Source organism: Planococcus citri, chromosome 5 (genome assembly GCF_950023065.1).
Source record: "Planococcus citri chromosome 5, ihPlaCitr1.1, whole genome shotgun sequence".
Taxonomy (NCBI): domain Eukaryota; kingdom Metazoa; phylum Arthropoda; class Insecta; order Hemiptera; family Pseudococcidae; genus Planococcus; species Planococcus citri.
In genome coordinates this window covers 59,776,741-59,802,802 of record NC_088681.1, presented here as the reverse complement: position 1 = coordinate 59,802,802, position 26,062 = coordinate 59,776,741, and the positions used below count along the sequence as shown (strand labels likewise).

At 36.1% G+C, this 26,062-nt stretch overlaps 1 protein-coding gene and 1 long non-coding RNA gene across 2 annotated transcripts in view; one reads left to right on the top strand and one right to left on the bottom strand.

Moving 5' to 3' along the window:
* The window catches only part of Nckx30C, a 199,682-nt gene that overhangs the window by 6,894 nt on the left and 166,726 nt on the right, over window positions 1-26,062 (top strand). The window lies entirely within an intron of this gene.
* LOC135847381 (uncharacterized) lies at window positions 6,171-21,820 on the bottom strand. The gene is made up of 2 exons (XR_010559160.1): window positions 21,568-21,820; window positions 6,171-6,660 (listed from the first exon to the last, which is right to left on the bottom strand). It is a non-coding gene; the product is annotated as an uncharacterized LOC135847381 (long non-coding RNA).

Sequence of the window (26,062 nt, the reverse complement as noted above, 5' to 3'; positions counted from 1 at the left end):
TAATTTGAAAAACTAAGGCTATATTCGTGTTCAGCGATATCGAAAACGTACTATTTCATGTGTCGTACGAACAATAACGCCCTTTTTTGAACTTTTACCCCATTTGGCGAGGTTCTGGGGGCCCTGGATGAGGTCCAGTCAAAAATCTAACGTCATATTCGTGTTCAGCGTTACCAAAAACATACAATTCGATATATCACATGCCCCAGGTTTTTCTTTGTAAAATTTTGCCCGAATTTGGGGGAGGAGGTGCTTCCTCACCATCAAAAGATCCCAACTCGAAAATTGAATATTTCGAAAAGGAAACTCACGGATACCTCAGGCTCATCCTCAGCAGGTTCCACACCGCAGCAGACAGGCCAACAAGCCTACCGCTTATAAGGAAACGACGACACGTCACGTCACAAGATACATCTGTGGAAATTTTTTCAGAATTTTAAATTGTAACTCGCACATATAGTGCCATTTTAATACTTTCAACTTTTGAAAATTTCATCATCATCATCATCATCATTATAAATTTTTGGGCAAATTTTTGAAAAATAAAAACAGCATTTGATAAACCAAATCTAAACCCCTCTCTCCATAGGTGTAATAATCCTGCAATTATAAACGCCCCCCCCCCAAAGCATGCCTATCTGGGATATTGCATAGAAGAATTGTTCGCCGATATGTCATCAAGTTTTTTCTTTGGTCTTTCTCTGCTCCTCCTCTGCTCCCTCCTGCCAGTATGAGTATAGTTATTCTTTGACTTTTTGAGGGGACCATTCGTCATACATTCTATCAACACGTCTTCGCCATTTCTTTCTGTAATCTTTCAGATGTCCAATGATTGGCTCTGCTCCTGGCTCCTTCAGGATGTCTTCATTCTTTTCCCTGTCTTGTCTCGTATATCCTGCCGTGGTTCCCATAAGCCTCATTTCCGCTGCTGTTACTCTGCTTTTTATATCCTTTCTCATCGTCCATATTTTGCTTCCATATGGCAGCATTGGTCTTGCTAAGGAACTAGATACCAGGTATGGAAATACGCCATTTTCTTCAGGGTTGTAGTTTTGACTGTCATGTGATTTTTTCATTTCAGTCATACATATAACGAAATGGAATCAAAAAATGTCTATTTTGCGTATTAAAATGAATATGAGGTAAAAAAAATAACGTAAATTGGTGGTATTATTAATAAATTGAGTCCTTGAAAATTTCTTTCTACATAAATAACCAAAGATGGCATATTTCCATAGTTCCTTAGTCTTGCCAGCTTATTGTGTAGGGGGAGATTATGCATCTCTAGGGTGCTAATTACTTCGATCCTTAATCTCTATACATGATCAGGACCCTCTGAGTACCTTTGGTTCAGACCGAGAACCTCATGGGGGTCCAACCCTAAATATCGGAAGGGTTTGAGCCAGAATTAATAAAAACTCGTAAATTGGGAATTTACTCCTTATTATTTCCTGTGGGTGAGTGACCAAGCAACCAATATTATCATAGGACGAAATTTGAGTGTTGGGAAACGAATAGATATACGTAAATAATAACACAGATCTTCTTCAAGTACATCTAATTATCTCAAATTACGAGAAAAGAACAACATGAGTTGATATCTCTTGAGAGTAATTAATGGAGAAGGAAAGGGAGGATGAGAATTACTGCTAATTCGTAGCCTATTCTCGGATGGTATTTTTTGGATAAAAAATTAGTAAAAGAAAGGATAAATACCTGGGACTATGTTGAGTTGGGAAGACAATATAATTAATTCCACTCATGCTAGAACTTAATTAAAAATTGCTTATTGCATGGTTGTACACTTCCGGAAGTTCTTCTTGCTCTGACTTAATTAATAGAATTAATTATAGGGAGTATCACAAGTCAGTGTGAAAAGATTCCCTATCCAATTAAATTGGACACGAAAATAAAGAGCATCACTTCCGTAAATAGTGACCCCTGAGCTCCACGAACTTGGCTAGTTTCATCCACCCACACTAATAGAACGAATTGAATCAATGAGAATGAATATTCTAACCCCCGAATCCACCATGGTAGCCCCCAAGCATTGAGTCTTGGAGAGCTGACCAGGCAGTTCAGCAGTACATTGGATACTGACTGTGCAGTGGAACTAGCAACTGTGAGCTTAGGGTAAAAATGAGTCTGGACCAAGCAGCAGAGGCAGCGGATGCGCGCGTTTCTGGGGTATGATTGGTTAAATATTATGTCATAAGACCGCGGAAATACCCATTTATTGATAGTATCCGCGAGCTGAATATTCGCGTCAGGTTGGGCAATGTAGGAAATGTTTTTTCTCCCAGTTAGGTAGTAGAAAAAGCTGTTTTTTCTCCATCTACAATTGTAGATCCTTATTCGAGTTTTGGCTCCAACTTTTCTTGGAGGGATGGCTCGGTTTATTGCTCTGCTTACTATTCATCTGAAGTTGTGAGTTGACTTCTCCTTCATAAGATATCTCACATCCGAGATATTTAACCCTTTCGCGCGGAGTATTGGTTTTGTATCCCACCTCCAATTTTTAGGGTTCCCCCGCCAAGGGGAACACTATTAAAATCGCTTTCAGCAATTCAGCCCTCCACGTTATTTAGAAAGGTGTCTTATGTGTTGCGTATTACGCTATACATAAGACTCCTTTTGTATCTGCCAAGTCACTTTCTTCAATGCTAAATAGTAAACATTGCTAAACTCTTTCTACTTTGTTTTTATCAGCCAACAATTCTTGGTGTTCCTCCAATCAAAATCAAAAACAACAAAAATCTCTTATCACTTCATGAATGTCCATCTTGAATTTTCAATGAAATTCATGATTTAATTTGAACAAAAATTGTTTTTAAAATTATACTTTATTTAAAGTTCATGAATCAACTAATCAAGTTAACCGAGGACAACAGTAAATCAACAGAGACGTAGTGATAGTTAGAATCGCCGATAACGAAGAAAGCGCATTCAGTGAATGGGTTAATTTTGCCTGTGTTGAAAATTGAATAAACTACGAGTAAAATATCGATCTACGAAAACGAACGAAAGTTTATTTATTTCCAGTAGCTTGAAGATTTGTTCCATACATTTTATATTTTGTTTTTTCAAATCAGGTTTGTGTTAACCTCACAGGTAATGATTTAAATTTGTAGTTCTAGCAATCTGAGTTTAGGTAACATGATGGTTTGATAGATGTTTTTTTTTAGGGTTCCCCGAGCCCCGCCTCGGGAAACCCTATTAAAATCGCCAAGGATAATTTTCCAGTGCGCCACGTTATGTAGAAAGGTACCTTAGGTGTTGATACACTTGAGACACCTTTGTGCTTGCCAAGTCACTTTCAGTTTCTTCAATCCACAACGACGCACTCTAGAGTCGTACTATGTGAATTACCTTCATTTGTTTCTATTGGTGGAAGTCAGCATGAATTACCTTTTCGTTTTTCGTATTGGTGGGAAATCAGCTTACGTCACGGATTTAAATTTATTATTTTATTTTATCATCATTGATAATGATGATTGATAATAAATAAAATTATTGTGAATAATAATAATATTCACGTATGTCTGGAATTTCTATGTAATTCAAAATTATAGTATGAGTATTTAAAAGTTCATGAATCAAGTTTGCGAAGGGCAAATGTAATTCAACAGAAACGAAGTGATCGGGAAAAAGCGCAAGCCGATGTTGACGAAGTTACGAGTACTCGAACAGAAATTTGACTTTTATTTTATGTACATTTGTATCTCGTTTATTTCAGCAGAATCGTTGATAGGGAAAAGATCGCATTTAGCGAATGGGTTAATTTAGCTGGTGCTGAAAAAGCTACGAGTAACCTATGGACTACTGGAAACGAATAAAAGTTTATTGATATCCATTGGCTTGAAGATTTGTTCCATACATTTCTCATTCATTTTTTTCAAATCAGGTTTGTTTAATGTGAATCTTATAGGTATGGTTGCTTTTGATTTTTTGTAGTTCTAGCCGTCTGTGTTTAGGTAATATGATAGCTCTGTTTTTTTTGCTACTTAGAGTAAGGTAACTCGGAGCAGAAATTCGACTATCATTTATGTATTTCGTTTATTTCAGCACAGTTGCCGATTGGAACAAATCTTCAAACTATTGGATATTAATAAACTTTTATTCGTTTCCGATGGTCGGTACATTACTCATAGCTTTTTCAGCACCAGCTAAATAACACATTCGTTAAATAAGTAGATACCTGTGCGCTTTTCGTTATCAACGATTCTGCCGATCACTTCATTTCTGTTGAATCATCACACTCTTGCTCTTCGCAATTTATGTTTGAGCCATACTGGATTTCAATTAAAATATTATCTTATAGCAATTAATGATTGAAAATTATGTTTGTTGTGTCTGTGATAATCTTTTGTTCAGAATTGAAATTTATTCATTTGTATTTTTAATAACTACCTAAATGTCTGTTCCAAAATCCTAATTCTTTTTGATGCTTGGTGATTCTTTTTCCTAATAATTTGAAACTTTTTCAAAATCTTAATGAAAAATCACCTACAAGAATCACATGTTGTGATAGAGAAGATCAATTACCTTCCTGGTAACTTTCGAGTTTCGATTATTTTTGAGAAATTATTCCAAAAAACCACAGCAACAGTTCAAAAAATGTATCACAGTGATCGACTTCATCATTTTTGATCATTTTGATGAAAATTTAAATTTATGGAATATTCAATCATTTTACCAGTTTCCGGGGAACCCGTTGCCAGGTCACCTGTGACCTTGCTTGTTTTACATTAAATTGTTCCTTGGGCATCTCTAAGCAACATAAGTTTGTTACAGACTTTTAAGGTATCTATAGTATAAAGCTACAAGCAAAAAACGAACAAAAAAAGTTCAGCAGGCTCTCATTCAGCCCCAATTACACCTAGGAAGCTAATTTTTTTTAAAACAGAACGCTCTCGACGAGTACTTGATGCGAAAATTATAGCGAGGTCCAAATTTTGATTTTGAGGGCCCCAAATTTAGTAAAAGAGACCCTAAATCAATTTTAAAAAATTTTGGAAGTATGTTTTCTTCCAAATTGCATTTTGAACTGAATTCCTAAAATCTTCCTTATGATGCGTAGATATGTTATAAAACATTTTGAATTCAAAATTTTTTAGTTAAAGCATGAAAAATTAAATTTATTTATAATCAAAATAATAGTAAACAAAAAATCCAACATAATTCTCAGCCGAGTATTTCTTTTTTTTAATTATTAATTTTGCTTAGTAAGTTGTAAGCAAAGGGACTTGGGGTGAATCTTGAAAAAGCGAGTTTTGAGAGAGGGAAGGGAGGTTTGGAGGCGAAGCCCCAGGATCGAGTAAGGGGGTTGGGGCGCGAAGCGGCCATAGTAACATATAATTTTCCCCAAGGTCCCAAAGGGGGGTGCAACATGGTCAAAAAAAATAAAGTTTGAAAAAAACGTGTATCTCCTGTACTACCGCGCGAGGTACAATTTTTGAATGTACATTGTACATACATATTTTTGACCCCAAGTATCGTATATTTTTTTCGAAATTTTTGTTTTGGTGCGTCGTCGTGGTGAAAAATTGAAAAAAAGTGTCGTAGGGGAGGAGGGGAGTAAAATGAGATATTTGGGAGAATTCAATATTAATGAATGAGGTGTCGTTTCCGCATGATTCGATACCGCTGAGCACGAATATGAAGTCAGATCTTCTACTATACTAATCTAGTCCCTCCAGTGCCTTCAGCCCCCCCCCCCCACAATTTTTACTACATATTTTTGAAATATTGACATATATGGAATGATTATTAAAAAACACCTTGTATTGTAAAAGGTGTTTTTTAATAATCAAAAATGTGCGAAAAAGGTGAAAACTACACGCGAATATATGGAATGACCCAGTGACAAAAAAAAGAGATATTAGGTATTCGATTTCTATGTACATACAAAAAGGGCAAATACTTACATAAGGTAACATTGAGATGAAAATCTGAAACTCTGGACGCATCGAATCGATTGCCACCATTTTCGGGCTGATCTGAAGCCTCTATTATTCTGCTCCAAGGATATCTCTGGAGATGACAAATTTTTTCTGGTCGACTTTCAACTCAGAATAAATTAAGGTGCTCACATCAATTATTTACTATGTACAGATTGAACTGTCGGTACAGAAGTACAATATACACTCGAGAAAGAAAAACACATTGCATGGGATGCTCGTAAAATATATTTAAATGAGAAATAAAATAAATACTTAACAATAAAATAAATCAATAAAATTACACTCGCAGATACATAATTTCAACGAATTAAAATAATCAATTGATACTACTCTACTCTACTGGAAAACTTACGACTAAATTTGATTAATATGTATGTGTACGTAAATATAATTAAATTAAAAAAAAAATTGGGTTCCTTCGTCAGTGGTACATAGAAATAACTTCTCTTTGTTTTACTGCACCTACCTCGTATTTTAAACACAGATACCTAGGTCAACACCAGTAGTTCTAATGGCTCCGTCGTAGGTGTAGACGCATCCTACAGTGACATAACCGGAATTCCTGCAAGCTAGAATGGTTTCTATAATATCATTACCATTAAATCTTATATAGTGACCACCGCATGAGCCTGATGTTGCGCTTGAGAAGTTGTTTGAACAAATTGTGTCAAAGCCGGTTTTATCACATATTTTTGGTCTGTAACATAAAACGTTCATGTACACATATTCACCAACAGAGCCAACGAAATCATGGTCTAGTAAGAGAAATGTATTCCAACTGTAGGAGAAAAATTCATATGCAAAATTTTCGTCAATTGCAGAGACGCAGAGTACGTGCAATTTGGTTGAGTGCAAGATTTTACACAACCGCTAAGAACCATTGCGTCATTCCACACCGAATCGGCTGATTTTTGTAGGAGGGTTCTTCGATTTTTTTCAAAATCAGATCATGTTTAGCGAGATAATCAAACGATGACAAATGACGCAAGCCGGATATTTTTTCGATTTTTTTTTTTTTTTTTGGCGGAGCTGTAGGGTTTTAAAGTTTTCCAAAATGACCGAAAATGGAGAATTTCAGTTGCAAATTGTTCCGGTTGTACGAAATATAGAATTTTGAATTATTTTTCAAATCGTAGTACTTTGAGAGGGTAATGGACGAATGATGTCAGAATCAGTGTTGCCACTTTAAAAAACCTAAAAAAATTGATTTGAAAACTTATAATTTATGTATAACCTCGATGTCCGCGAGTAAAAATTCTTAGTCTACAGTCCACGAGGCAAAAAGTGCTCTAGAAATCGATGTTACCGAACTTTTTTTGGGGACGAAAAATTTACTTTGCATAACGTCAGTACCACTTGGGCATTTACAAAAATGACAAAAAAAAATTTTCTGGTTGCACGTAGGGTGGGGACAGGTCAAAAAGGGGTATTTTTTCATTTTTGACCTAGAAGGGGGACAAAAAATTCGACCGGGGATTGATAGGCTGGTATCTTGGGATGCTGAAAATACGAAATTTTCTATCGGCCTCCTGCACAATCAAAAGTTATGCAACCCTAAACGAAATTTTTGCCCATTTTTTGAGCTTTTTCCGCCCTAGTTCCTGTTGTATGCGGAGGGGACAATTTTTTCTCGAATGTCCCGTTCAAATCAAATCAAATCAACTTTTATTGGCACACAATATACAGATTTACAGACACACATACAAAAGTTTAACTCCGATGCCAAACCCCCTGTCGAGCAAAAGTCTCCTTCAACCGGGCCCATTCTACCCAATTATCCGCCACTCTTTCAAAAAATTTGTGTTTTAGAAGGTCCGTAATATCATCGGTCCACCTCGCCTTCTGCCTTCCAGGCCTTCTTGTTCCGATCTGGAACCAGTGGAGCAGTCTATACCCCCATCTTTCATCCTTCGCCCTACTAATATGACCTGCCCATTCCCACTTTTTTCTTTTACAACCAAAGACAATATCAGTCAAGCCCCTAAATTTTTTATATATATCTATTGTTCTGATTTTCTCTCTTTTTGACACCCCTAACATTGACCTGACCATGGCATTCTGTGTTGTTTGTAATTTTAAGATAAGACTTTTTATAAGGTGTCTAGGTCTGGGATCCTTAGGTTATAGTTGGTGCGACGCAGCTATTAAAGATTTCTTTTTTGTTTTTTGTTGAAAATTTCCCCTTCAGAATATGTTTTAAGGACCAAAATTTACCCCAACCCCTCGCAATTCTATTTTTGATTTCTTTTTCCATACTGTTTTCAAGTGATAAGACTTGGCCCAGATATACGATTTCTCTAACTTTTTCAATTTTTTGGCCCTCTATTTTAACTTCTTCCAGGGAAGCACAGTTGGACATAATTTTAGTTTTTCCAAAGTTAATACTCAATCCCGCCTCCTTACTTGCCCTCGCTAAGTCGGATAACATCTTGAGTAACTCCTCAGGTTTTTCCGATATTAAAACTATATCATCCGCGAATCGTAGATTATTTAGAAATACCCCGTTAATTTTGACTCCCATACCCTCCCAAGATAAATTTCTAAAGATTTGTTCGAAAGCTGCACAGAAAAGAATGGGAGATAGAGGGTCTCCTTGCTTTACTCCTTTTTTAATATCGAATAGATCCCCCATTATATCGGTCTTTATTTTAGCTTTTAATTTTGTGTACATTTCTTGAATTAGTTTAACGTAGATAAAAGGAATGCCCTGATTACTAATGGCATTTATCAAAAACTGGTGTACCAAGGAGTCAAAGGCTTTTCTGAAGTCAATAAAGGCGAGGTGGAGGCTAGTTTAATATTCTGCACTTTTTTCTATCAGCTGGTTAACTGTGAAAAGGTGATCTGACGTTGAGAAGCCCTTCCGGAAACCAGCCTGTTTGCAGGGTTGTTGCTGCAGTAGAGCCTCCTTGATACGATTCTCTAGTAATTTTGAAAAAACTTTGGCCAGAGTGGGACTCAAGCTTATTGGGGGATAGTTGTCAATTTTATGCTTATCCCCTTTCTTGTAAATTAAGATAATCTCTGATTCTTTCCATTTTTTTGGGATTGTTTGAGTGTAGAGAATTTTGTTAAAAAATTTGGTCAAAAAGTCTATCAATATGGGTCCCTTCCCAAATTTTAAATGTTCATTTGTAATATTATAAATTCCAGAGGCCTTGTTATTTTTCAAATTTTTTAGTACTTCCTCCACCTCCGAGCTGAGGAAAGGAGCTGGTGCCTCCAGATGGTCAGTTTTTAGCGCTGTTATATTATTACTTGTTGAATTGTAAATTTCTTTGTAGAATTCGGTTGCCACTTTATTTATTTATTTCCTGGAGTATTTTCTATTACCATCCTGATCGCACATATATGTGATCCACTGGGTACCAAGTGATCTCACTTTGTTTATTTTTTTGTGCTTTTTGATGAATCTAGAATTTTTGAAGTTAGATTTTGTTCTTTTTCTTTATTTTTTTCCCTCAAGAGTCTCCTAACTAGTTAGCACAGTACATTCAGCTCTACTTTATCAATTCCCATTTTTTCTTTTTTATACCTCAGTTTATCCCTTTTTTTAATCAAAGTGTTGAGTTCTATTCCCATTTCCGATACCTCTCTTTCCTCCCCTGTGCCTCGGGGATTTCTAACCATTAAACCAGAGTTTACTAGTTTATCCTCCACCCAGTTATCAATCTCATCGACCGAACCTTCTGCTAAGAGCCTCTCAACGTCAGTATCTTTAATCGTTTTATTGAGCTCCGTAAGGTACTTTTCTCGATCAGTGCTTTCTAATTTTGTTTTAGACTCAGTTAGTTTCTTTTTGTGTCTGTGGCGCCAATTTGTAGCAATTTCACATTGTATTGGTCTATGATCAGAGAGAAAGCTAAACTTTTTGATTACATCGAAGTTTTTGATGTATTTTTCGTTTTGGGGGGTTAAAATATAGTCAATTTGGTTTTTTGTTTCCAAGTTTGGGGAGATCCAGGTCCACTTCTTGACTTTCCTCTTTTTAAACCAGGTGTTTGTTATTTTTAGTTGATGTTCATGGCAAAATTGGACCAACTTCTCCCCCCTTTCATTTCTTATACCATAATTGTAGGGACCAACAACTTTTCCTCCCCAATTTCCCTCTGCCCAATTTTACTATTAAAATCACCCATGACTATTGTTAGATTCTTGGTGTTATTTTTATAGCTATCTAGACAATTCTTCTACTTCCGCTGCTGTTGTATGGGCATAGACCTGGATCAGAGAGAGAGTGGAATTCCCTTTCCCTCCTATGTCAAATTCGGCTATGGCTATTCTATCTGAAAGTGTTTTGAATTTTTTCAGTTTTTTGCTCCACTCTGGGTTGATTAAAAAGCCCACCCCCCTCTGACCTGGGATGTCCCCTCTGTAGCAAAATAACGAATGTCCCGTTAGACCACACATTTACCTTTCCAAAATCATCACATTCACGAAATTCGACCGGCACATTTCGTCACAATTAATTTTCAAAGTTGGGTCAGTACAACTTTTCATCAAATGCCAACTTCGCAATTTTTTTTCAAAAGTAGCCGTGTGACCTATCAAAATGGATTAAAATTTCGCGCTGAACCCAAAAATATCAACAATTTTCGTGTTAGTCCCCTTCCCGCGTACTAACCCCCCCAAAAACCTGAAATTTTTTGATTTAGAGTAAATTATACTGCTTTATGTAAGTAGATGGCTTCTACTTAACTTCTTTCTGCTACCTTACCGAGTATGTTGTAGACATCCATATCTACGAGTTGTTGCTTTAAAAAAAAAGGTAAAAAGTTAGATTTCGATAGAGAAACATGATATTATTTTCGATTCTTACAATTAGATAGAAACCCCGATGATATTGAACATATTGTTTTGGTTTAAGATAGCTTACCCTCCGTGGGTCTTGTACTCCGATAGAGTCATACTCAACCTTGTACATACGTGGACGATCATCAAAGATAAAAATTATATACGAGGAAACGCGAGCGAACATGATTGCAATATTGAACGATTGCCTGAAAACCTAAGGATTAAGGAATACGAGTGTTCGAGATGAACTTGTGCGTAAAGTACAGACAGCGTACACGAAAAAAAAAATTATGGATAATTTTTACCATTTCACACAGTAACCGGATCCTATTCAAAAATATTGTGATTTTTACTATGAGATTAGTAAATTTTACTATGAGAGTAATAAATTTTACCTAATTTCCAGGTAAAATGTATTTTTTGGCTGAGTAAAAATCACTATTATTTTTGAATGGGATCCGGTTACTATACTGAAATAGTAATTTTTATCAATTTTTTTCCCGTGTAGGTACTTCAATAAAGTATTGTGAAGCGATCGAGTCTCAAAAAAACTGGCCGTTAAGACCAGGATGAAACAACCATGCGGAAACCTATCGTATTTCGTTATTTTATAATCGCGAAAACTCGTATACCTGATGTCAGCTTATGAAACCCATCGACGATAAATCGTAAATTTTAGTAGATTCTCAACAAATCTGTGTAAACGCAAGGCGTACGAATACGCGTGATCAGCGAGTATGTTGTATTTACTTTATCATACGAGTCCTTTTGGCAGCTGAAATTCGTGTATGGAGTTGATTATTTTACGCGTAATTTACGATCATCTGTGCAGGTGCTCAAAACTCAGTTATACAAGGTAACAACTCGATATGCATCAGTGTTGCGCGAAACGCGTCATTTTCCTTGTATTCGATGTTCTTGTTCTTACGTATAATCAAACTGTGTCATCGATGCTGTGTTAGAATTCAATAACTGCGAAACAGTCGATTATTCATCGACTGCTTTGAAAACTTGAAATTTTTGATTTTAGGAAATACTCGTATACGCTGAAATGTGATGCCTTATAGCGAGGTTTAGTAACCAAAAAAATGTCCAATAATCGTAGATTGTACGATTTTTTTCTGCTTTGAAAAAAGAAAAAAACAATTGGCGGGGTTGGATTTGTTGGAAAACAAGACCAGGCGGGCTCCTTGGCCAAAAAGCGAACCTCTTGGCAATTTCGGAAAGATTTTTAGTGACAATTTTTGGCAAAAAAGAACACATTAGGATAGTTTTGGGAAAAGTGTTCGACTTCTTAACCCTTAAAGGCCTGGACCAAACTGGAAATGATGTGAAAAAATGCTTTCAATTTACTGAATAGGACTTACATGAATATCACTTTAATGTGTCGTATGCCCCCCTGCGCCCTCCCCCCACCAAAACTGGTTCCTAAATGAGGGGTAAATTTTTTCATTTTTTTGTAAATTACAAAAAAGCAAAATACCTAATTGGCCCAAAGGGTACCGCCGGATAAGATAGGCAAAATGCCCTTAATCTCGGATTTCGATGAAACTCACAGGGTATATTTAGTACCCCCAAAAAATAATTTTGGGCCCATAGCCCGCTCCCCAACCCCACCCCCCTCAGCCAGGGGGGCCAAAAAACGCGTTTTCCAGGGGGAAAATTCTGTATCTGCAGCGCGTAATTAAGATAAATTCATTCTGTAAACGAATATAGTGAGAGGATATATGGGGTTATCTCCCTGAATTTTTTCAGAATTTTTCATCGCATGGGGGGGGGAGAAGGGGGGACAAAAGAAAACTTTAAATCAACATTACTCCGGAACGAAAAAACATACCTACCAAAACGATTTTTTCGTCAAATATGTAGATATCTTTAGGTCTACTTTCTATAGAAATCATCACCCGGCCATTTGGAGTGGTGGGTCGAGCTCAAAAGCTCAAGAAACTCTCAAAAAACCATGTTTTTTACGTTTTTCTCCAAAAATATGGACAAATGGCGAAAATTGAAGGGAACCAAGTTGTTCAGCGTGAAATTTTACCTCAGAATGTGTAATTGAAAATTCATTTATACCGCGCGATCGTAAAACTACACGCACAGAAGTATACCTATACATATCAAGATAGCTGAACGGGTATTCCTGGGGAAAAATGGTGAAATGCCACTGTCCTTGGATTTCTGAAATTTCGATGAAATACTGTTGGGTACCTTTAAAAAAAATGTTGGAGCCAAAAAAATTTCCCCCACCCCACCTCCCTTGCTTGCAATAGCGAAAAAAATGTTTTTTTCGGGGGAAAAAATCATGCATCAACCAGTTTTGAAAAAAAATCTGTATTCACTCAAAATACTTGGAGAAGATAATGATTCTAGCAACGTGAATTTTTTTTCAAAAATTGTTGACACCCCAGGGGGGAGATATTGACCAAAGAAAAGTTGAAACCGCCGTATCTCCGAACCTAATTCAAGAACATGAAATTTTTTTCTAAAATAAAGCGTATCACTGTGTATCTGCATGAACACTATAATTGGTTTTTTTTTTTCAAATTTTCCCACCCTAGGTGGGTCATCTTCAAAAACTCAAAAAACAATCAAAATTGTGTTTTTTATGTCACGGCACCATCAATAAAAATCGATCTGTAACTTTGCATGCTGGCCTCCAAAAAACAATAGAAAACTAACTGACTTCTTGAAACTCCAATTTTGGGGCCATAGGCAGGCACCCCCTCTCCAAATTTTTTGGTGAAAGTAGATAAGACAATATGAGTATCGTTATCATATGAATCGACCTCGCTGAACACGAATATGAAGTTTGATTTGCAGTTGGACCCTTCTAACGGTCACATTGGGGAGAGGGGTTGCTCAAAAATTAAATTTTTTGTGAAAAATGCTTTGTTATAGCGCTATTTATGCCATGCAACTTGTTAACCAAGGTTTTCTTGAATTACCAGTACTTTTCAAGTACATGGTATCTAACTCAAAACTACCAGAAAGGTGACTTTTTGGTGTCAATCGTGAGTTACCAAGTACATAATATGTAAGTATACCTACCTACAGGGTGTCCAGAAATATCGTGAACCCCTAAGAAAGTTTGTTTATTAAAATATACATAGGTTGGCAATGCGAAATAGATGCATATTAGGGTGACAATGAAAAAAAAAATTCAGATTTTTGAATGCAGCACACCTGAAAAATGTGCTATGAGGTGTCAAAAAATGATCCCCAAAGTTTCATCCCTGTAAGTTGATTTTAACCCGTGCCTCAAGGGCCCCAAAGTTTTGAACATAATGTCCGAGCGCGACCTTACGAGTCTCACGGCGGCGTGTGGTGGAGAAATCATTGACTACGCGCTACGCGTACGAAGTGCAGTAGAGTAAGGATACACTGTTTTTTTTTTTTGATAATTTGGTTTTTTCGTCACAAGCCAACTCTAAAACAGTTTTTAAATAATATTTTCTACAAAAAACACAATTTTTAAATTTTATTTCACTGTGGAAAAAAATTAAACAAAAAATTGATCTATTAACGCAATTCTGTTCTCGTTGTTGCACGTTTCTCTATACCAAAAGGTTACAATGATATAAAATTCACTTCTTATACATATTAAATATTTCTTCACTCACCATCCATGTCCAATGGCCATCATTTTCCTTATATCCTAGCTAGAAACTAATTCCATTGAATGAACATGACTTAATTAATGAAAACCAGATTTTCATAAGGTAGGTAATTAATGGTCATCGGACATGGACAGTGAGTGAAAAAATATGGTATTGAATAAGCATAATAAGTAAATTTTATATCCTTGTAACCTTTTGAATTTTTTGCAGGCGGTGAAAAAGTATAGAGAAACATACAAAAACGTGTGTTAAAAGCTCAATTTTTTTTCCAAAGTAATGTAAAATGGAATAATCCGGTTTTTTCGTGGAAAATATAATTTAAAAACTGTCTTAGAGTTAGCTTGTGACGAAAAAAAAATCATCAATTGTCAACAGAAAAAAAATACAGTGTATCCTTACTTCAATGCACTTCCTACGTGTAGCGCGTACTCCATGATTTCTCCACCACGCGTCGCCGTGAGACTTGTAAGGTCGCGCTCGGACGTTACGTTCAAAACTTTGGGGCCCTTGAGGCACGGGTTAAAATCAACTTAGAGGGATGAAACTTTGGGGATCATTTTTTGACACCTCATATGTAGCACATTTTTCAGGTGTGCTGTAAAAAAATAATGAACAAATTTTTTCCCTGTGTATTTCATTGTCACCCTAATGCATATGATTGGTGGAATGTTATCATTTCAGTCTAACAATCAATCATGCGCTATCATTATTATCATTCACTGTGGTCAACCGAAACAATAAGCAGAAAACTTTTTGAGGGGTCAACAGGGGTTCACGATATTTCTGGGCACCCTGTATGTAGTAGATTGAGCGGATCCCGAAAAAAAGGAAAAAAACTGTGGATTTTTACCAATTTCAGCAAAATCCGTCATTTTTAGTTGAAAGTTGTACAGAAAACTTCTAGCTCCAGAAGTGCCCCTAAAGGGAAAACATGAGCCCTCATTTTGATTGTTTTTTGAGTTTTTGAAGATGACCCACCCAGAGTGGGAAAATTTGAAAAAAAAACAATTATAGTCTTCATGCAGATACACAGTGATACGCCTTATTTTAGAAAAAAATTTCATGTTCTTGAATTAGGTTCGGAGATACGGCGGTTTCAACTTTTCTTTGGTCAATATCTCCCCCCTGGGGTGTCAACAATTTTTGAAAAAAATTCACGTTGCTAGAATCATTATCTTCTTCAAGTATTTTGAGTGAATACAGATTTACATTACTCATGATAAGAAAGTACACACTTTCGCCCCTTCTATGCGGGGCGAAAAGCCCTCTTTTCATCCCGGCACTTTCGACCCGCGTCAACTAAACACGTACAGAAGTTTTCCACTCGCGTTAACCAAACACAAGCCGAAACCCATCGAAAAGATAACGAACGCGAGTGGGCTTACATGAGTAACACATTGTTATGAGATTATTGAGATTTTTCTGGGTTTTGCGTTAATCAAGCATTGAATTATTTTGTTGTTTGTGAAGTCAAAAGTGTGTGGTTATGGTCAGTTCTTTCGTCATGTGCATGTGCTGTGTTTGTTCGAATTTTGTTTGAATAACGATTTATCTATCTTACATATTTCATTACCCTTGTAATTAAAATTAATAACTTCCACAATATTATACTCTGTATTCTGCAGAGACTCAAGACTCAACTGAATACCATGGTCCCCACATAGCAGCGACGAATGCGTATACTTTCTTATAATTCGTAATGTAAAATATCTTACATTATAAGGTGTGAGAGTGAACTTTTATAACGACGAGTAAATTTTGCTTCACTCGCCTTCGGTTCGTTCAGTAAACTCGTCCACTTCGCTCGCCTTCAGCTCGCTCAGTGAACAATGCTCGTCGTTAAAACGTCCACTTTCGCCCCTTATGGTGTAATAAGGGGTTCACGATATTTCTGGACACCCTGTAGGTAGGTATACTTACATATTATGTACTTGGTAACTCACGATTGACACCAAAAAGTCACCTTTCTGGTAGTTTTGAGTTAGATACCATGTACTTGAAAAGTACTGGTAATTCAAGAAAACCTTGGTTAACAAGTTGCATGGCATAAATAGCGCTATAACAAAGCATTTTTCACAAAAAATTTAATTTTTGAGCAACCCTTCTCCCCAATGTGACCGTTAGAAGGGTCCAACTGCAAATCAAACTTCATATTCGTGTTCAGCGAGGTCGATTCATATGATAACGATACTCATATTGTCTTATCTACTTTCACCAAAAAATTTGGAGAGGGGGTGCCTGCCTATGGCCCCAAAATTGGAGTTTCAAGAAGTCAGTTAGTTTTCTATTGTTTTTTGGAGGCCAGCATGCAAAGTTACAGATCGATTTTTATTGATGGTGCCGTGACATAAAAAACACAATTTTGATTGTTTTTTGAGTTTTTGAAGATGACCCACCTAGGGTGGGAAAATTTGAAAAAAAAAAACCAATTATAGTGTTCATGCAGATACACAGTGATACGCTTTATTTTAGAAAAAAATTTCATGTTCTTGAATTAGGTTCGGAGATACGGCGGTTTCAACTTTTCTTTGGTCAATATCTCCCCCCTGGGGTGTCAACAATTTTTGAAAAAAAATTCACGTTGCTAGAATCATTATCTTCTCCAAGTATTTTGAGTGAATACAGATTTTTTTTCAAAACTGGTTGATGCATGATTTTTTCCCCCGAAAAAAACATTTTTTTCGCTATTGCAAGCAAGGGAGGTGGGGTGGGGGAAATTTTTTTGGCTCCAACATTTTTTTTAAAGGTACCCAACAGTATTTCATCGAAATTTCAGAAATCCAAGGACAGTGGCATTTCACCTTTTTTCCCCAGGAATACCCGTTCAGCTATCTTGATATGTATAGGTATACTTCTGTGCGTGTAGTTTTACGATCGCGCGGTATAAATGAATTTTCAATTACACATTCTGAGGTAAAATTTCACGCTGAACAACTTGGTTCCCTTCAATTTTCGCCATTTGTCCATATTTTTGGAGAAAAACGTAAAAAACATGGTTTTTTGAGAGTTTCTTGAGCTTTTGAGCTCGACCCACCACTCCAAATGGCCGGGTGATGATTTCTATAGAAAGTAGACCTAAAGATATCTACATATTTGACGAAAAAATCGTTTTGGTAGGCATGTTTTTTCGTTCCGGAGTAATGTTGATTTAAAGTTTTCTTTTGTCCCCCCTTCTCCCCCCCCCATGCGATGAAAAATTCTGAAAAAATTCAGGGAGATAACCCCATATATCCTCTCACTATATTCGTTTACAGAATGAATTTATCTTAATTACGCGCTGCAGATACAGAATTTTCCCCCTGGAAAACGCGTTTTTTGGCCCCCCTGGCTGAGGGGGGTGGGGTTGGGGAGCGGGCTATGGGCCCAAAATTATTTTTTGGGGGTACTAAATATACCCTGTGAGTTTCATCGAAATCCGAGATTAAGGGCATTTTGCCTATCTTATCCGGCGGTACCCTTTGGGCCAATTAGGTATTTTGCTTTTTTGTAATTTACAAAAAAATGAAAAAATTTACCCCTCATTTAGGAACCAGTTTTGGTGGGGGGAGGGCGCAGGGGGGCATACGACACATTAAAGTGATATTCATGTAAGTCCTATTCAGTAAATTGAAAGCATTTTTTCACATCATTTCCAGTTTGGTCCAGGCCTTTAAGGGTTAAGAAGTCGAACACTTTTCCCAAAACTATCCTAATGTGTTCTTTTTTGCCAAAAATTGTCACTAAAAATCTTTCCGAAATTGCCAAGAGGTTCGCTTTTTGGCCAAGGAGCCCGCCTGGTCTCGTTTTCCAACAAATCCAACCCCGCCAATTGTTTTTTTCTTTTTTCAAAGCAGAAAAAAATCGTACAATCTACGATTATTGGACATTTTTTTGGTTACTAAACCTCGCTATAAGGCATCACATTTCAGCGTATACGAGTATTTCCTAAAATCAAAAATTTCAAGTTTTCAAAGCAGTCGATGAATAATCGACTGTTTCGCAGTTATTGAATTCTAACACAGCATCGATGACACAGTTTGATTATACTGTACGTAAGAACAAGAACATCGAATACAAGGAAAATGACGCGTTTCGCGCGACACAGATGCATATCGAGTTGTTACCTTGTATAACTGAGTTTTGAGCACCTGCACAGATGATCGTAAATTACGCGTAAAATAATCAACTCCATACACGAATTTCAGCTGCCAAAAGGACTCGTATGATAAAGTAAATACAACATACTCGCTGATCACGCGTATTCGTACGCCTTGCGTTTACACAGATTTGTTGAGAATCTACTAAAATTTACGATTTATCGTCGATGGGTTTCATAAGCTGACATCAAGTATACGAGTTTTCGCGATTATAAAATAACGAAATACGATAGGTTAAGGGCATTTTGCCTATCTTATCCGGGGGTACCCTTTGAGGTAGTTAATCTTATATGTATAATCATATTCCACACACCTGATTATTGAAAGCAAATCCTTGATGAGCCCCGTCCCATTTTTAGTGGGGCATAAATAGGAAAAAGTTGGAGGTAAAATACGCCCCAATATGCTACATTTTTAATTCGATGAATTTGTTAATATGCTTTCATAAAATATAATCACAAAGTGTATAGGCAAAGGGGGTATAGAGCGATGTTTTCATTTTTTCATTAACTGGTTTCGTAAAAGTGGCTGAAACATGAGACATGAGTACATGACATTTTTAGGAGAACAAAAAAGCATTTAAAACATTCACATCTTGTTATTTGGAGTTTTATAGATTGCATCATTATATTTTAGGGGTCTTAAGGGTACGGACTGATTATATTTTATAGGCTCATCAATAATTATTATTAGTTGATTAATGCGCTTTGAAAAAACATACGAGGTTTCTAAAGACAACATATGAGATTTTCATCGTGCTTACATATGACTTACGGGATTCTTAACAAGGACTTACAAGGTTTTCAAATTTACAATTGATGAAATTCTTGTGCTTATCTCGTATGTCGGGCTTACGTGTTTTTTAATGTTAGATTTTCGCGGATTAGAGCGGTATGTTTTTTTTTTTTTTACTATAGAAATCACAAAAAAGGCATTTCCAAAAAACCCTGGACTTACGAGAAAATTCTCAGTTTTAGTCCTTTTCATGTATAGAATAATGTATCAAAAAATTGAACAGGTATATTTTTCATTTTCGAGAAAAAAAATACAAGTGATATTTTAACAATGTGTAGACGAACATTTGAAAAAAATTTCCCTCCTCGCAATAAGTCAACGAATTGACGATGAAGTTTTATGCTGAAATTTCCGTTGGCAAGGCTACAGCCTCTCCAAATGAGAAAAAGGGGATAAAACTGATTTTTTTGAAACATGGCATTATATTTCGAAATTTGTAACACGCTAATTTACATCACTGTATAAAATTGGATTCATATCGATTGAATAGTTTTCTCTTGACACGAACACTTGTGATTTCAAAAATTGCCTCAAAATGCTAATTTCTGATCTTCCTGTCTAGGTACATTATTTTTCACCGTAGAAAGCTTGTGAGAATATCAAATTAGAGCTCTCGTTGATGCGAAGAACGTATTAAAAATTCAGAATCATATACGTTAATTTTCTATGAGACTCTGGAGCCCGAGTTTTTGGACCAAATTTGAAAAATGAGGAGTCATTTTGTAGCCAGAGGATGGGACTACACAACAAAATATTTGCAAGGTCTCATTAAGTTGAAACAGGTACTCTCAATTTTCGGTCGAGTAAAAATCGTCCCACTTGACCCTCTTTCAGCCCTAGTAAAAAGTTTTATGAAAATGGTGTTCTTTCCGTTTGTTTAAAACGGTGGCAAAATTTTCCTAATATGTATCTATCACTTGCAAAATCTGAGCAAGAAAAATAGTATTTCTCGTAAATTCACTGACAAGTTAGGGGGAAGGGGGATTTTTCACATGTCCGTCTACATATTGGTGAAATATTTAAAACATGCAAAAATATTCATTTTTTAGGTTTCTGCTTCTGTTTAAAACAGCGGTGAAATTTTTTCAGCATGTTTCACTCTTAAAATTACAGCACGAAAAATGGTATTTCTCGTTAATTCGTTGACAAATTGCGGGAGAGGGAAATTGTTTTCACATGTTCGTCTACACATTGGTAAAATACTTATCTCAAAAATGCAAAAATTTTCATTTCTTAGGTTTCTGATGGTATTTTTGCAATCAGTGCCAAACTTGTAATTTTTCTTTCTCGAAAATGAAAAAAAGTGCCAGTTCAATTTTTTTATATGTTATTCTACATGAAAAGGACTTAAACGGAGAATGTTTCGGAATTTTACTCGCGTACATCGTGATTATACATAAATTATAAGTTTTTAAATCGATTTTTTTCAAGTTTTTGAAAGTGGCAATACTGATTTTGACATCATTCGTCCATTACCCTCTCAAAGTACTACAACTTGAGAAAAAGTTGAAAATTCTATACCACGTACAACCGGAGCAATTTGCAACTGAAACTTTCCATTTTCGGTCATTTTGGAGAACTTTGAAGCCCTACAGCTCCGCCAAAAAAAATCGAAAAAATGTCTCAAACATGATCTGATTTTGAAAAAAATCGAAGACCCCTCGAGCAAAAATTGGCATCTCGTGACCTATTAAAATTACGAAACTAAATTACAAAAATGCTTTGAACTTTCAACTGTAGAGACTTAAAAATTTTACCGCTAAGAATTTTTTCTATTTTCCACTTAATTTTAATTTTTTTTTTATGTGAAAATTTTCTCTTTACGAGTCTCATGAAAAAATTCAGGAGAAAGGAACCGAAAAATTTTCAAAAAATGATTTCGACTTTAGTTCGTATCTGCATTTTTATACGATGTAAAATTGACTTAGAAAATGCACGTACTCGTTTTGAAGAATCCTCAATAATTTCAAAAGTATTAACGCGTAATTTTCGAGATTTCATTTACAAAAAGAGACATGTGAAAAAATAATTCAATGAGTATTGAGAACAGATTATTTCAAATGTGTGGCATTTTTTTGAAGGGGACAAAAATCCCAAACTCATCTGGCAATATTAATTAATATAATTATACGAGTTGTTGTTTGAAAAAAGAAAAAGGACAAAAATTAGATTTTGATAGAGAAACATGATTACCGTTTTCAATTCTTAAGATTAAAAGCCCCGATGATATTAAACATAGTGTTTTGGTTTGAGAAAACTTACCCTCCGTGAGACTTGTACTCCGATTGAGTCATATTCAACCCTGTACATACGTGGACGATCATTATAGAAAAAACGAAATGTATTAAAACGCGAGCGAACATGATTGCAATATGGAACGATTACCAGTAAACCTAGGAATACGAGTGTTCGAGATCAACCTGTGCGTAAGGTACTAGTGGTCCGCGCGGTTCGGGTAAGCCCGCAAGCCCGCGGGCTTACCCGAACCGCCCCCAGTACTCCGGCAAAAAGCCCGACCCAACCCGAAAGCCTGAAACAAGCCCGAAGGGCACGAGCCCGACCCGACAATAATTTTTTCACACTTCCAATAAATTTCGTTGCAACGTTGACGTGATGCGACGAGATGGTTTCCCCAACAATAGGCATTGTTGTGACGTGAACAGGTGCTACTAGATAACCCGTTTATCGCGCATACTGCGCTCCTCTTCTAGACGTGAATGTTCATTTTGAAAATTTTGAAAGTATCTTTTTTTGCCTATAATTCCCAAAAAGTCTTGCTTTTTGCTAACATTGTTATTGTTGCTTTTTACCGTAAATTGTTCTCTAAAATATCCGAAAAAGCATCACTCTGTCATCGCTTTATCATTAATCAAAATAATGTCCTACTTTTGAACAAAAATTGAGAAAAAGTATCATCTTTCTTACTGCTTGAAAAGTCATGATTTCATTTTTCAAAAAGTTGACAAAAATTTCAAGTTTCAGACAAAATTTGCGAATTAGGCTATCTACTTATCACTTTTTAGCAGAAGTTGCTGAAAAATTTCAAAAAAGACTCGTTTTTTCCCTACAGTTGAAATGAAACCAACACATCGGATTGGATCTGATGCCACATGACTGAAAATTTCAAACTTTCACTTAACTTTGACCGGGAACTTTCGTAAGCTTTTTTTCTCCAGGCACAACCTAGGTACTTTACATGTACCCCTACCCATCCAATATGCCATAATCAATTATTGAGATTTTTTGAGCTCACAGTGCAACTTTTTGAATTTTCAACATAAACCTGCACATCTACTTACACTTTAGAGCCTTTCTATCGAGAGGCTGTTTCTCTTGGTTCAGTCATTGCCAATATCGCAATTATTGATTTTGAACTCTTATTTATTTTCCTCAAAACTCCGCACAAAATTTGAAAATATATCTCCATAAAATTGAAACTATTTTAAAATTTTAAAAGTCAAAAATGCAGCAATTTCTTCACAATGTTGATTTTTATTTTATCAATAAAATTTGCATAGGTTTTTAATCGGGTATGCTCAATTTTTCATCTGATATTGATGGAGCACCTGATTGTAGAAACGTTTTCAATAATTCAACAACCATTTCTCTAAGATAGACTATAGGTATTTTTTTTTCAAAATGATGGAATTAAATTAGGTTTTGCAGTATTAATGCCTGAACAATTTACTTGATTTACACTAATGACTTGAAGAATAGAGAAAAAAACACAAAATTTTACGACTTTTTTCGACTTTTGAAAAAAAATTTTCAATAAAATACTTACTTGACACAATTTTAGAAATATTCCAAGATTTCTGAGTCAAAAATGCAATTAGGAATTTCCTTAAAACGTGATTCTAATTTTGTCAAGAACTCACAAAAAAAAAATTAAACCCCTCAGACTTATGAGCCTTTTGGACTAAAGAAAAAATTTAGAAATGTTTCAAAATTTCTGAGTCAAAAATGCAATTAGGAATTTCCTCAGAACGGATTCTAATTTTCTCAAGGACTCACAAAAAAAATTGAACCCCTCAGTTGAAAAATCTAAACTCCTACATACAACAGTACAGATGTAATATAATATTGGTTATATTACTGGTCTTGGGGCGGATATGAATATTATACCTTTTTGGGGAGTGAGACGAGGAAATACCACTTAGATGGAATAAATATACCACTATGTGGACTTACCTGTTTTGCACGGATAGCTCAGATGACACAGTATATAACTCATAGAATATTGCAGATATGACGTCAATAAACACGATGTTACAAATAAAAAGGTATTTATTAACGGTAATTAACACGAAGAACTCCCTTAAAGGGTATATTTACACAAAAGACTCCCACGATGGGGTATATTAAATATTAACCGAACTCCCACGATGGGGTATATTAACAAAACTCCCACAAACGGGTAAATTAACTCATTAAAACATATGAAGAATGGTAATTAAACCAAAGGCGGATGACGAGCTGTCCTTTGTCCTCTTGATCAGGGAGAACGAGCTCAGATCAACACATGTGTGCTTCTCCTAGCTATAAGAACAAACTGGCAATGTTCCCTGGCACGTAGCTCTGACGGAGCTCCGCTTATGAGGACGGAAGCAGTGTTACCACAAGTAGTAGACCCTAATTGTGTGTTGACACCAGGTTGGCCATATGCACTATCACATATGCCCCTCTGAGGTTTAGCTTTAATGGCCTCACCATTAGAGGAAAGCACGGATAAAAACTGGATAGCAATATGTGCACCTGATATCAACCCACAATTGTGGTACTTCTGCCCCCTGTACTTTCATCGAATAGTGAGCAAGAGTACAAAGAGACAGAAGATTTAATTTCTAGTTGCGTACACATGAGAGACATCCGCGTCAGTCGGTGCCATCAGTTAGCCGTCAACTGCTGATGTCCAAGGACATCGAACAATCGAAGCACTAACCAAAGAACAATCAAGGACACGATGACACAAGGTCATGAAAAGATCGAACGTGAGGGTTACGTGTGGTAACGACCGCAGTAGGGCTTGAGATCAACCTACGGTGGGGAGGTTTGGGAGAGTATTTGAAATGACTCTTTTAGCCTGTAAGGGCTACTTCAGATGGAGGTGTCTGGTAGGATCTTCAACTATGAGATAGTTGGTCAGCCGGAGTGATTGATTGAAGAGGACTGAAGTTTGGACAGCTCGAATGAATTGCGTATTCATTTGAATTGGCGTTGAGTTTGGCCAAAGGGGGGAGGGAGCGTAATAAATACCTATAAACATTCTTAAAAATACGGTGATGACCTTGGAAAAAATCATCATCTGCATCTGTTGGAACTGCAGGTCTCGTTTTAGATTGAACGTATATCGATTAACATCATCTCGTCATAATAATTATGGAATCGTCGTTGTCATCATTGATGTTGAAATAACAGGGTTGTGCGTCAAACAAATTAATCGCAGCGAACGGATAGTAGAGCTTAGCTGATTTGTGTGTTGGCGATGTACAAAAATAAATTAAAAATACATCAGTATAAAAATAAATAAACATTTGGAGCAATTCTTTGGCTCGAAAAAATAAAAGTAACATAAACAAGCGAACACACAGACGCAAAACAAAATTTCGAAATTCTTAATAATTTTGGCAAATAGTATAGGAATTTTTTTTGGAAATTTTGGCATAAAAATAGAATTTTCTAGCAAATTTTGGCTGAAAGTAAAGCTCTTTGTAATTTTGACAAAAAGCTGCATTTTTTTGAAATTTTGAAAAATAAATTGAATTTTTTTGGCTAGGTTATTACAAAAGCTAAAGTTTTCCTGCAATTTCTGCATTTTTTTTTTTTTTTTTTTTTTTGGAATTTGAGAAAAACGAAGATTAACACCAATAATTTATTGCCTATCACTTGTTTCTCTCATGCAAATTGTACCTGGGTCTGCCTCGGTACACCCTGTACAAGCGTTGAATGTAAAATGTACATATTATACCTACTTACAAGTGAATGGATGACGATAAAGGTACGCATACGTTTACGTAGGAAGCGTGTATGTTTCGCAGCATCTCACCGACTGACTCAAAAACGTATACCTAAATCCGCAATTTATTTCTCGTGCACCGATTCGTCGAGTTGATTTTACACGAGATACGAGACGAGACGAGTCGAGTCGAGTATACTACGATAATCAGATTACTTGTACGTAATCTTTTGAAAAACTATATCTTGGAGGTATTTTTATATCAGCGAGAGCAACGTTATATACTCGTACGTAGTACGTTGCAATCTGAACGCCACTCTTGTCTTGTCTCTTCTCATATACTCGTACTTCATCGGTAAAAAGTTACAAGTACAGATTTACACTACACCATCGCATAGGATTCGTTCGTCTCTCAACATAACTATCTATGTAGTACACGATATACTCGTACACAACTTTGTTGATTGAATTACGTTTTTAATTTTTTTTTTCCTTCGCTTCTTTTTTTCTCTTCTTGTTTTCATTTTGTGGTATTCGCCCCGCAAAGCTTATACTCACAAAATACGTACGAGTACTTCGTACATGTTTAGAAGACTCATTTCATGTGTAGGAAAAGAAACGAGTTTTCTATTTATTTTATTTATTTTTATATATACTTAGATGGTAGGGAAAGGGAAAGATTTACTTACGTCAATTTACAGCTGCGAGATGACGTCAGAAGATGTTTAATCGTCCAATGTGAGTATCTGAAGTGGAAAATTTCATCACTAAACTGCTTCAACGTATACCGATAGTATGAAT